Source organism: Vulpes vulpes, chromosome 2 (genome assembly GCF_048418805.1).
Source record: "Vulpes vulpes isolate BD-2025 chromosome 2, VulVul3, whole genome shotgun sequence".
Lineage (NCBI taxonomy): Eukaryota > Metazoa > Chordata > Mammalia > Carnivora > Canidae > Vulpes > Vulpes vulpes.
Window position 1 is genome coordinate 83,892,062 of NC_132781.1, and position 12,912 is coordinate 83,904,973.

Genomic DNA, 12,912 nt, shown 5'->3' on the forward strand with positions numbered 1-12,912 from the left:
TCATAGGTTTTCAGGATGATGCTAAAGTTATCTAGGTAAGTGGGGGGTGGGAAAGTGACCTGGGGACCCTCTTCTTCCACCGCCTTGGCCCCTCCCCCATTCGTAGGGGTAATTGATAGGAATATATTTATTGCCATTTGATCCCTCAGGTCATCAGCTTGGTGGCATTCCCCCATGGAAGCCCCTGAATGCTCCTCTCATTCATCATCCATCAAAGATCCAGACAGGAAATGCTCACGCGCCCACATGACATAATGAAGTACAAGACCTAAGGGGTCAGGCTCAGTTAGCGACTCCAGACAAGACAGTGTAAGTGTGTACACTGACTCTGTGTGCAAGCTGGTGAATGTCTGCGACCACGGACCTCGGAAAAACAAAGACCTAAAGTCATCCTGTCCAACAAGGAGAGTGTGGGGGTTTCTCTGGTCGAACCGTTATTCTGGCAATGGGGAGCCAATGTCTGACCCATCAGGTCCCAGCAGGTCTGAGTGGTCACTACCCCTGGACCAAGATGCCGGGGCCTTCAGGGAATTGCTCCCTCAAGAGAGCTGCCCAGGGAGGTACAGGGAGGCAGGAGATCCTAGCTCAGAAGCCAGCACAGGTGTTCTTGGAACCTGGCCCAGTTGTGGCCTTCATGTACACAAATATCTCTCCCCCTCATGCACACCAAGAGGGAAAAGGACGTCAGAGATCACTGACGAGGACCCCAGGAGGATTCCAGGCTTGGTCAGGGGTGAAGTTGGAACCTGAGAGCGAGACTGAGGGTGGAAAGCCCTGCCTGCCCTTATGTCATCCACTAATGACCTTCCCCTGGCCTCATGCCATCCATGTGTAGCACAGTCTCTTTACACGTGTGTCCCCCCACTTTAATGTTGTTGCAATCGCAGAGGTTGACCTAGACGACTCAATGCTCCGAATAATGAGAATGTCAAACCCCAAACCTGAGCTAAAATAATCCACATCAGAAAAATGGCAAGAAAAAGTCCTCCTTCCTTGAAAGTGTACAAAGGGAGCCCCTGTCCTGGGCAGGAGGGGGTCCTGGTGGGCGGTCCCCTTCAGGACCCCAGGTCGGTGGTGTTGCTGTTCCTGTGGAAGTCCCTGCACCCTCTAAATCTCAGGAGCTCGGAGGGGTGTCCCTGCTGTCTGGCCAAGTTCCTGACACTGTGCTCTGAGGAAGGGGGGCCTGGGGATGCCCTTGAGTAGCTGGGAGGAGGCAGGATCCTCTACTTCATCCCACATACAGGAGCTGGTGACTCTGTAAGATTTCTCCTTTAAAATGAGCATAAGAGGGTCTCCTGGTGGCTCAGTGTCGGGGTCTCTGCCTCTGTCTCAGGTCCTGACCCCGGAGCCCCAGGTTTGAGGCCCATGACAGGCCGCCCACAGGGAGCCCGCCTCTCTCTCTGTGTCTCTCGTGAATAAAGAAGGAATATCTGGGGGAAAAAGATGGAAAGTGACTATGAGACTCTTTAACTCTCTCACATTACTACAGGAAGTCAAAGGCCCAAACTCCTCCTGGACTGTAAAGCGGCTTTAATATCACAACATTGAAGTCTTCCGTTTACAAGTGAAGACAATGACGTATCGTCCTCCCAGTAGAAGAGGCGGGAGGAAGTGGTGTCCTGCAGACGGGCCCCGTCCCCGTGAGGCCCCTGCACCTCGGCTCAGGCCTGAGGGTGACTGCGGGCGGCTCCTCCTGTCTGGGGGCAGGCTCGGGGCTCCAGCTGGCAGGACAGGGTGTAGCTGAGGACAGAGGGACACGTGTGAGTTGGGCAGGAGCTTCAGTTCCGGAGCCTTCCCTGGGATTTCCAAGGAGCTGGAGCCTGGAGCCCCAGCAGCAGGGCTGGAGGCGGCCCCGGGGGCCTGAGGAGAAGGATCCCTAGAGGCCCCCCCGAGTTGGCTCCCCCTCCCGCCCTCAGCCCTGGGAGCCTCACCTCTCGTCCTCGCTGAGCCACGTCCCAGCCTGGAACCAGGCCCGGAACGGCTGCTCGGGCTCTATGTGGTACCGATCCGCGGCCACCTGGAGCAGCAGGATCTCGGTGAGGACTCGGTACTCCTGGGCCCAGAGAGAGGACATGGCATGAGAGGCCCGGGGGGCGGAGAGGCCTTCGGCGGCTGCGCCCGGGACAGGCGTCGGGGCTGGTCTCTGCCACGTGGTGACCCCCCATCCTGCACACTCCTCCCGGCCCAGCTTGTTCTCAGATGGGAGCACACCCCGCCCCGGCCTGGCCAGGTGTCCCCGATGGCGGTGCCTCTGGCCTTGACAACTACAGGGACTTTGCCGTTATCAGGGAGCCATTCCCGACAATGTGACAATGCGGGGATGGAGGCCAAGCGTGGTCCTCCCTGGGACCCCTCTGCTGGCCCCAGCCCCACCCTCCCTGCGGGAGCTCAGAGAAACCCTCACCTTGTTCTTCTTCCGGTGGTTGACCTCATTGCCCTGGAAAGCAGACGAGCACAGGCCATCAGGGGGGCCGCGGGGTGCTGCTGGGTGCTGCTATCCCCCTCACGCCACCCTAGGGCCAGGCACACAGGGGCCAGGACTCCCAGGGGAACAGGCCTGCGATCCAGGCCAGGCCCCGGGAGCCAGGGAAAGGAGCCCTGGGGGGGCAGGTGAGGCTTCCGGGAGCACAGGAGGGGAGGCCAGAGCCTCAGGTGGACAGGAGACGCGAGGCTCCCGAAGGGCCCGCTCAGGCCGGGGCCCCTGACGTCACTCTGCCCCCACAGGCAACCTCAACGGACAGGCTGAGGCCCACACAGCCTGACCTCTGAAGGTTGGCATTCGGGCCGCAGATTCGATCTCGGGACCCGTGACCTGGGTGCAGCCTCCCTCCTCTCCTCCCAGACGTGGGCCAGGGACCCTCGCTCCCAGGGCATTGGGGAGCCTGTCACGAGGGGAGACTTGCCAAGGACGGAGACCTCGGGGCTCGGCTCAGGGGCCCTGTGCTCCCCACATGAGGGCCCCGTCCCAGCCCCGGGCCACGCACCTCCAGGTACTCCTCCATGGCAGTATCCAACATGAACAGGTCGGTGAGGAAGGTGCCCAGGAAGGGGACGACACCCTGTGTCGGGGTGGGTGTGGAATGAGGCCCTGCTCCCGTGTCCACGGGGACCCTCCCCGGGACAGGTCAGCCCCCCGGCCCGCCCGCCCCAGCTCCCACCTGCTGCTGACCAGGACTCTTGGGGCATCCATGGTTTCCCCCCTCTCCCTCGGAGAACACCAGAGTCCTCCAAACAGCTCAAGGGCCAGCGGTAGGACATCGGGGTGTAGGTGCCCCGGGCCCTGCGCCCCACAGACACATTGTCTCCAGCTGTATAAACCCTCCTCCGGGTCACCTCGAAAGAAGTGTTGTCGAAGCTGTGGCTCCGGGAGGCAGAGCCGGAGTCGGGAGGCCCCACCTGCCTTGATTTGGGGGCTTCCAGCTCTCAGGGGAGACCCCTCTCCTCTGGGCTCGAGGCCACGGATCTGGGGCTCGCTCACCTGCTGCTGCTGCCGCCTCTTCCATGCTCTCTGCACGCTGATCCCCAGGGCTCCAAGCTTAGCTGGCCGGTCCTGCAGGGCCAAGGACAAGTTCCTCAAGAGCAGGATCACCCTGGGCCCTTCTCCCCATGATCGTTTTTTCTTTTTCTTTTCTCTTTTTAAATTTATTTTTAATTGCTGTTCAAATTGCCACCATATACAATACCCCAGTGCTCATCCCATCAGGTGCCCCCCTCAGTGCCCGTCACACTGTCACCGCCACCCCCGCCCTCACCCCTTCCACCCCCCATCTTTAACCTCAGACCCTGGACATCTGACCCAAGGCACAGGGTGGCAGCTACATCGTCCTTCAGCTTGCCATGAGGGATTCCAGAACAACCTCAGCTCCAGCATTCATGGCTGCGTGACCTTGAGCTTGCAGCAGCCTGGCCTCCCAGAGCCTGGATCCTCACTGGGAAAGGGGCGAATTCCAGCTCCCCCCTTGGTCCCCCGAGGACCCAGGGTCCTATTCCCACCATCACTGTTGGGGCCCTCATCCCATGCAAACCCCTCACAGAGCGCAGGCCTGTCCTCCGGGCTCTCCAGTTCGGGAGAGGCCCCCATCGGGACCGGCTGGCGACAGGGAGCGCGAGTGTCCAACTCAGGGATCCTGGTTCAGCGGCAGCTGCTTTTCCACCTCTTGTGGATTTTCACCCCAGGCTGCGTCCACGGTCATGCCAAAGGCTGCACTCGCTGAAGGAATGCTCCGGGACGGTCCCTGATTCAGTCACGAAGGACACCGTGGCTCCCACGCCGCCTCTCTTTCTATCCCAACACCTCCCATACTACCTTGAGAAGCAGGTTCCTGCTCTGGGCATTGTCCTGGGAGCACAGTTTTTCAAATGTTCGAATCTTCTTCCTGAGTAGAGCGAGAGAAGGCAGGACGGATGTTGGCACACTAGGGTAGGGTTGAGGGCAAGTTCCTGTGATCTGAGACCTCGAGGGAGTCCAACTGCTGGGTCGGGGTGTCTTTGGGTTCCTCTGACCACTCAGCTCGTTGCAGCACATGGGAGGGAGCTGTCGTGTGGGTCATCTGGTGCAACCGAAGCCCTCTTAATTGAACAGCTCTGCTTTGGTCACTTTTGGTTTCAATTGGGAAGAGACTCCAGTTGCTGTCATGTTCACATTCAGATACTTGTAACTCAGCACAGCCCAGACTCCCCAAATGGGGACATTAGGAGGCATGGTGGCCTCTTCACCTGGTAGGCTGAGAAAATCACCTGCCTGCCTGCCCACCCACGTCCTGTTGTCATGGAGTACTGCCTCCTAGGAAGTCCAGGGGGACCGAGGAAGCCAGAATGGACAGGCATCCGGGCCATCCCTCATCCTTCATGGTCCTTCTGGAGCGAGGACCCCTCACCTGGAAACTTTGGCCCATGTGTTCTTCAGGCGGTGAACGGAGACACTCTGCAGAGCCGAGAGGATGGCGTGCAGGGAGGAGTAGTTCCGTAAGGCTCGGCAGGCCTGGGGAGGAAGAGCAGGAGCTGTCAGGGGGCCGGCAGGAGCCCTGCTGGCTGGAGAGCTGCACTCCTCTCAGTGTCAGTCTCCTCTCCCGGATGAGACCGATGTCCAGGGGCCTACAGAAGGGCGCATGGAGGACGCCGCGAAGAGCCCTGCTGGGGAGAGGGGGCGTTTCCCGTCCCTCCAAGGAAAGAGTCACGTGGGGACTGAGCACCCCAACACTGGGCCATGCGAGGAAAGGTCAGCAAGGCCCCCCGGGAAGAAGACCTGAGACCAGAGACTTCAACCTTGAGGAATGGTCAAGGGAAGAGCAGTTCCCAGGCTCAGGAGAGCAGGTCCGCCGGGCCTCCCGTAGGCTTACCTTGGCCACCTTGATCCAGTGCTCCAGCACCACCGCCCTGTCCCGGGCCGTCATGTGTGCGTTGCCAAGGCAGGTGGTGATCACGCAGTTGGCCACGTTGTTGAACTGGGTCACGGTGGCACTGACTGTGCATGTCCGGTGCTCATAGCCAGGCTCATTTCTCTTGGACCAGATGGAGCCCAGGCACTGTTGGGGCTGCACCTTCTTGAACAGATCCTAGAGAAGAGGGGGACGCTCGCTCACACAGCCATTGCACATGCAGGATTCATGTCCTACATCGGGGTCCCCTGTCAGAGCCGGGGCTCAGCAAGGGCAGAAAGTGGCCTGAACCCAGGTAGAGTCGCTGCACTGCCCTGCATTCCTCTTCCCTGAGGGAGCCCAGTGCAGGATGAACGAGGAGCAGATACTCTCAGGGGGTGGTGGGGGGCAGGAGGGCGCTGTACCCTGGTCCTCCCCTGTAACTTCAAGTTACTGGTGGCAGCTCAAGGGGGCTCCTCAGGGGGCAACTTCCCCTCCCAGTGTTCATGCCCTGGCCCTCCTCCCCTCTCAGCAGCACATTCTCACAGAGGGGGGGAAAGCCACAGATTTGTCTGCCTCCCTTTACTTCAGCTCACATTTGACACCTAAACAGTGTGGGGTGCTCGGCCTCCAAGGCAGGAGCATGGTGAGCCTTGGGCTCAGCTGCACACAGTGAGTTGCCTCCGGCCCCCCGCCCCCCGCTCATGACCAGGGCCTGCCCGTTTGCCCACAGGTTCTGGCTCATTTAGGCGACACAGGGACTCTGCGTCAGTCCTTCCCAGGGTCTAGCTCCACAGTGTGCAGGTGGGCAGTGAGAGCAAGGGTTTGAGGCACGGGACAGGGCCTTGTGGTTGGTAAGGGATGGAGCTGAGATCTGGGCCCGACCACACAAGCCCACATCACGGAAAGGAAGGTTTTGGGCAGAAGACGGCAGGAAACAAGCCTGCCCCGGCCCCGGCCTGGAAGCCCCGCTGCTCACCGCGTCTATGGAGGTCAACTGCTCTGCCACCAGCTTGGGAGGGAAGGCCATGAGCCCGGGCTGCTCCCCATGCCGCGGGTGCTCGGGGGTTGCCCAGGGGCAGGTGGCCTCTGGGGCTGGAGGTGGCTCCGTCTTTGTGCTTTGGGAAGGAGTGTCAGTCCCCACGAAGGCTGGTGGTGGAACTGACTGCAGCTCACGACCCGGTACACGGGAGGAAGGCACCAGCTCTTGTGCCAGGTCTGGAGTAGTCGAGGGAGGAGACGCTGGAAGGAGCCGTGGAGCTGGCCCTGGGACAGGATAAGGAGACATGTGTGTCCACGGGACTGACTTGCCCCATGCCCTTCCAAACACAGGGAAGAGTCCATGGCCGATAGAGAAACACCCAGCCCCTGAACCCCATCCCGGAGAGTCTGCCCAGCTTGCCATCCCCCTTACCCTCTGACTCTGCATCTGCCTCCGTGAGCTGCAGAAGTTGCCGTGGCATCACGAGAATGGGGGCATGGCAACTCAGGCCATACAGGTTGGCCTGCACCCAGGGCCCCTGTACATCGAAGCAGGCCCAGTGCAGGGATGGCCAGGTGTTCTGCAGATTCTGGTCAGGCCAGGTCCCCGAGATGGGAGAGAGGCTGCTGGGGAGAGTCATATGCGGACCAGCATCAGAGCCTGGCCGCTCATGCCCCATGGTACTCCCATAGCACCATTCTTTGTGTATGGGTCCCCGAAATGTCCCCAGCATGACCTCTAGCCCTCCTGTCCCTGTTTTTGCAGTGGCGGACCTGGTATCCAGAAAACCTGTCTGAGTCTGGTTTTTCTACTTATCGTCTCTTCTCAATGACCAAGGGCCTCGTCTACTCCATCCTCCACGCCACAGGTATTGGGGCTCAGGTTTGTGGCAGATTGGTGAGTGCTCTGCTCACCAAAGCTTCTGTTCTTGGCCCCAGCGGTGGAGGTCACAAGAGGTGGTAGAGAGAGGTGCAGGAGGAGCAAGATGGGACAGTTGAAGGGATGGATGTTTGAGGCACCGAATCCGCCCAGGCTGTGCTCCGCTCCCCAGAGGGCTCCGGACCCCATCGACAGCTCCCTTTGACTCATTCGCCTCTTCACAGGAAGCCCCCACAGTGAAGCCCTCCCAGTGGAAATCAAGAGTCTATGAGATCCCTGGCTCTGGGAGTCACTCCCCAGCCACAAACCACAGTCTCCCAATGTGCTCTGTGGAGGAATTAAGGTTCTCCTCCTGGATCCAAAGATCAATCAAAGTTTTACTTGAACTTTCCCAAAATTATTTTGAGGATATTTACTAATTAGACAAGGAGAGAGAGAAGGAAAGTGTGAGAGAGAGAGAGAGAGAGAATAAGCAAGGTGAGCAGGCGCCCCACTGAGCAGGGAGCCCAATGTAGGGCTCAAACACAGGACCCTGGGACAACGACCTGACCTGATGGCCGAGGCCTTCCTGACCGAGCCACCCAGTGCCCTTTGTTGATCTTATCGTCCATGAGAATGGTCCAAATATGGGTGGATCCATTCATCCCTGGAGGCGGCCAGGAAGATGTCAGATCTAACAAACTATGGACGTGTGTGCCCACCACCTGCAGAGTGCTCGACTGTCTGACACCCTGATGAGTCTTGGACCGAGACGCTGTATGTTCTTTATTCCTTCAAATATCTCAGTGACTAGAAATGTGTCTGCAGTACTCGGTGCTTAATATGTGTTATTGGATGACGGACTCCCAACCAGCACTTTCCATCTCCTGAGTGGACCTGAAGCTGCTCGTTCATTCCTCAGTGACCTCTCCTCTGGCCACATAAAGGACAAGTATCAGGACCAGTGAGATGGAATCTGAGAAGTCCTTTGCACACAGGCAAACGGCCTGCTTTGTCCGTGCTTCTGTCAACCCAGAGGGCCACAGGCCCATGAGGGCCGATGAGGAGAGCTTGTTCGCTGGGGAGAGACGACTGCTCCACGGGAAGATGCCCAGCAGCCCTTTCTACAGGGCCAGGCCCCAGAGAAGTCCAGGCCATGTTTCCTCTCCGGATTTCCCACAGTAGCCTCATGAGGTTCATCCTCTTACCCCAGCACTTTTCAGAGGAGGACACGGAAGCTCAGAGAGGTGTAATGACATTGCCGAAACATACTGGTAGTAGAGGCGAGCCCCCCGCCCCTGTGCTGTGTATGGGGTGGTCACTCACCCAGAGAATTGCTGGCCCAGGACTTGTTGGGCTGCGGTGAACACTTGGTAGAGACATGAAATGACTGGGTTGATGATGAGGCTTCTGTCCTGGAAGGATGGCACCAAGGACTGTAGCAAATCATCCACTCTCCCTTCTCTGAGCGTCAGCATGGTCCGGGCCTCACGCAGGGATAGGGTTGATTCCTTTTCACACCAGAGACACAAGGAGGGGCCCTGCAGTCAGCTTCCAAACCGTGAACCACTGGGAAGATCAGGGTCCGTTGGTCGGCCCAGAGACTCCCATCCCCTCGGGAAGTTGCACAGGACAAGGGACTCGAGTGCCCACACAGAAAAAGGTTCGAGGCTTCAAAGTACCATTGGTTTCAGGGCAGACATGGTAAAGCATTGGCAACCTCAACACATTCTGTCAGCTGAGCAACAACAGCATTCCTCTCAGCTAATAGCTCTTATGAAGACCAGGATGCCACAGAGTCTTCAGTTACATCCCAACTGCCACTAGAACACAGAGGCCTAGACCCTCAAATGCTGCTCAAGATCATACACATTGGGGGTGAGAGGAGACCAGAGCATGAGCTGCATGGGGTCTCCCTTATGTGGATGTGGCTTGGGCTGTTCCTGACCTACGAGGAAGGCTCGGGGGAAAACTCCCTTCTCCTGCAGGGCCCAAGAGCATCAGTTGTTTCTTGTCTGGGTTCTGGGCTTGCCCTGATCCTCTCTGGGTCTTGAGTTTGACCATGAATGTGGACCTGCTCTTACCGCAGACCTTCAATGGATGTGGTTGGTGGCCTGATGCCCCTGTGCTTGTCAGGGGAGATGGAGGAGTTCAACTCTTGGAGAAACTCCTCCAAGAGTTCCTGGGTGGAACATTCCAAAGAGAGCCAGCTACTGGTGTCAGGAAGCATCAGAGGCCTTCCCCTAATCTGGGGCTCCAGGTTATGGCAGATCTAGCATCCAAAGCTGTCTATGGGGACACATAAGGTGCTCCTCGCAGCACTGCAGACATGGCAGGAGAATGGCATCAGGTCAGGTGCCAAGGGCCTTGAAAGTCTGAACCCTGTGGCAGACAGCCCCATTGATGAAGGACTACGACGATCTATCAGGATACAGCTCATGAGCTGTTGGGCCTACCGTGATCTGATGTGTTCTGAGAGACGACATGTTATTGAGAAACATATGGAGAGAAACTATGTACACATTCGATATGAAAACATATAGGATGGCTTCATCCCACCCTTGCTTTTGTGTTACATCTCCCTCTTTACTGTGATGATTTGGAAGGGCTCAGAGAAGGTCTGCAGGGACAGTGGAGCTGGCTTCTACACAGCATATCTGGGATGAGTAGGTCAATTAATAAAAACAGAAGTAAAACCCATAGATCCTCAAGGCTTGGGGAAAAACAAGCCAAAACAACCCCCCTACAACTCCTCCAAACGTGAACTCTCTGCCGCACCACTCCAACACAGGTGAAGGGTGTCCTCCCACATCCCACGTAGCCAGAGGCTAGGCGTGGAGGTTCAGATCTCTCTGAGGTTGGGCCTGTGGGACACTCTTGTGGCCACACTAGGGGAGGGCCCCGGGTTTCACTGCATGTTCGTGTGGGGGCCATATTTCTGGGGTGAGCCCTCTTCCCTGCCTCACCTCAGAGCAGCACCGATCCCTGTTTGTCGGGAGCACCAGATCATTGTCTAGGGAGCTGGAATAGTTGAATCCACACACCATCTCCTCCAAGACCTCCTGGGTGCAGGTCTGCAAATACAGTGCCCCGTATATACAGGGCCAAGAGACCTTAGGGTCCTCCCTCTCCATCACCCCCGAGGGGACACCCCCATTAGAAACCGCGTTCTCCCGTACAGGCCAGAGGGGCAGCTGTGGAGACATCTGGCAAGGAGGGAGCCACATGAAAGAGGCTGTTGGGTTCATGACCCACATACTGGGAGTGGAGCTGTGTGCCCAGCACTCCCCTTCTCATGTGCCTGCTATGGCCTGGGGTCCTAACACCAAAGGTGTGTCAGGCTGCCAACACCTGGCAGCTGGTCTCTTCCCAGAAGGGCACGTTCCTCTCCTCGGTCCCCTCTACACTCGCACACACACACACACACACACACACACACACACACACACACCCAGACACAGTCACATACACATAAACACACAGACACACACACAGTGAGGTATCAGGGGTGGGAGCCCGCTCAGCTGAGATCACAGTGTGCCTGCTCTCCAGTGGCCTCCCCAAGTTGCCTTGTGGTACCTGTTGAGGTCTCCCGCCACAGAAGCAGAAGCTTCGGAGAAGAGGGCCGAGCCGACGTCGACAGCTACGTGAACATCTCTCACTCTGGACTCTGCGGAGCCCAGAGCGCCTCAACGTAGGACAACAGCAAGAGGACATCTTGTTCTCTCAACCGTCTCCAGTAAGGTGAGCGGTTGTGGAATGCAGGTGCCTGGTCACCAGAGTTCCGAATCAGTTGCGGGGCTGTCACCAAGGAAGTGACATCACTTTTTCGAGATCCTGGGACCTGGGCCCCTTCCTCCAGTCAGCCCTATCCTGAGCCCCTTCTTGGCAGATGAATGCTTCCCCCATGCCATCCCCTTCACTGTACATCATGAGCCACGAAATGCCATAGACACAACCCACTGAACATGCAATGAGGTCTACCTGTGAGGACCCGGAGCTGAATTCAGACCTTTATGTCTCTGTTTTCCCAGTGCTGTGTCCTACCTACCCCACCGGGTCTCTCAAATAGTCCAGTTTCCCAACCTGCACTGTGGGGATCAGCCTAGAATGTCCTCTCTAGACACATCACCAGGGGCCTATGGATGATATTTCTAAGGCGTGTGCGCCGGTATCCCGTGTATCTGAGGCACAGATATACGGATGGGAGGCTGACCAGACGGGGTGGCATGAGCCACGGAGCAACACTAGAAAGCGGCCTGGGCTCCAGCAATGGAATCTCACAATAGCAGGTTCCTCTGGCCTCATTTCAACGGGGGCACCATGATGGGATGGAAATGCTCCACAGGCAGCCAGGGTCTGAGGCTAGGACTTCTAGGACTGTGTTGACTAGCAGTGGTGAGAGTGGACATCCCTGTCTCCTTCCTGATCTTCGGGGAAAGGCTCCCAGTGCTTCCCCATTGAGAATGATATTGGCTGTGGGCTTTTGGCAGATGGCTTTTAAGATGTGAAGGAGTGTACCCACTGTCCCTACACTCTGAAGAGTTTTCATCAGGAATGGAGGCTGTATTTTGTCAAATGCTTTCTCTGCATCTATTGAGAGGACCCCATGGTTCTTGTTTTTTCTCTTGCTGATATGACCAATCACATTGATTGCTTTAGAGTGTTGAACCAGCAGCCTTGCATCCTGGGCATAAATCCCACTTGGTCATGATGAACAATCCTCTTAATGTCGCATTGGATTCTATTGGCTTGTATCTTGTTGAGAATTTTTCCATCCATGTTCATTAGGGATATTGGTCTGTAATTCTCCTTTCTGGTGGGTTTTTTGTCTAGTTTTGGAAAAAAGGTGATGCTGTCCTCATAGAAGGAGTCTGGAATTACTCCATCTCTTTCTATCTTTCCGAACAGCTTTAGTAGAATAGGTATGGTTTCTCCTTTCCGTTTGACAGAATTCCCCAGGGAAACCATCTGGCCCTGGACTTTTGCGTCTTGGGAGGTTTTTGATGACGGCTTCAATTTCCTCCCTGGTTATTGGCCTGTCAGGTTTTCTATTTCCTTCTGTTCCAGTTTTGGTCATTTGTGGTTTCCCAGAAATGCGTCCATTTCTTCTATATTGTCTAATTTATTGGTGTATTGCTGCTCATGAAATGTTTTTAAAATCGTTTGTGTTTCCTTCGTGTTGGTGGGAATCTCTCCTTTGTCATTCATGATTTTATTAATTCGTGGCTTTTCTCTCTTCTTTTTAATAAGGCTGGCTCATGGTTTATCTACGTTCTTAATTTTTTCAAAGAACCAACTCCTTGTTTTGTTGATCGGGTCTTCCGATCTCTATTTCATTAAGTTCTGTTCGAATCTTTATTAACACTCTTCTTCTGCTGGGTGTAGTTTCTATTTGCTTTTTTGTCTCCAGTTCCTTTATATGCAAGGTGAGCTTTTGTATCTGAGTTCTTTCCAGGTTTTGGATGGATGCTTGCATTGTGATGTATTTCCCCCTCAGGCTGCTTTTGCTGTATCCCAAAGATTGGGAACTGTTCTACCTTCATTCTCATTAGCTTCCATGAGTCTTTTTAGTTCTTCTCTAATTTCCTGCTTGACCCTTTCATCTTTTCGCAGGATGGTCCTTCACCTCCATGTGTTTGAAATCCTTCCAAACTTCTTCTTGTGATTTAGTTCTAATTTCAAAGCATTATGGTGTGAAAATAGGCAGGGGAC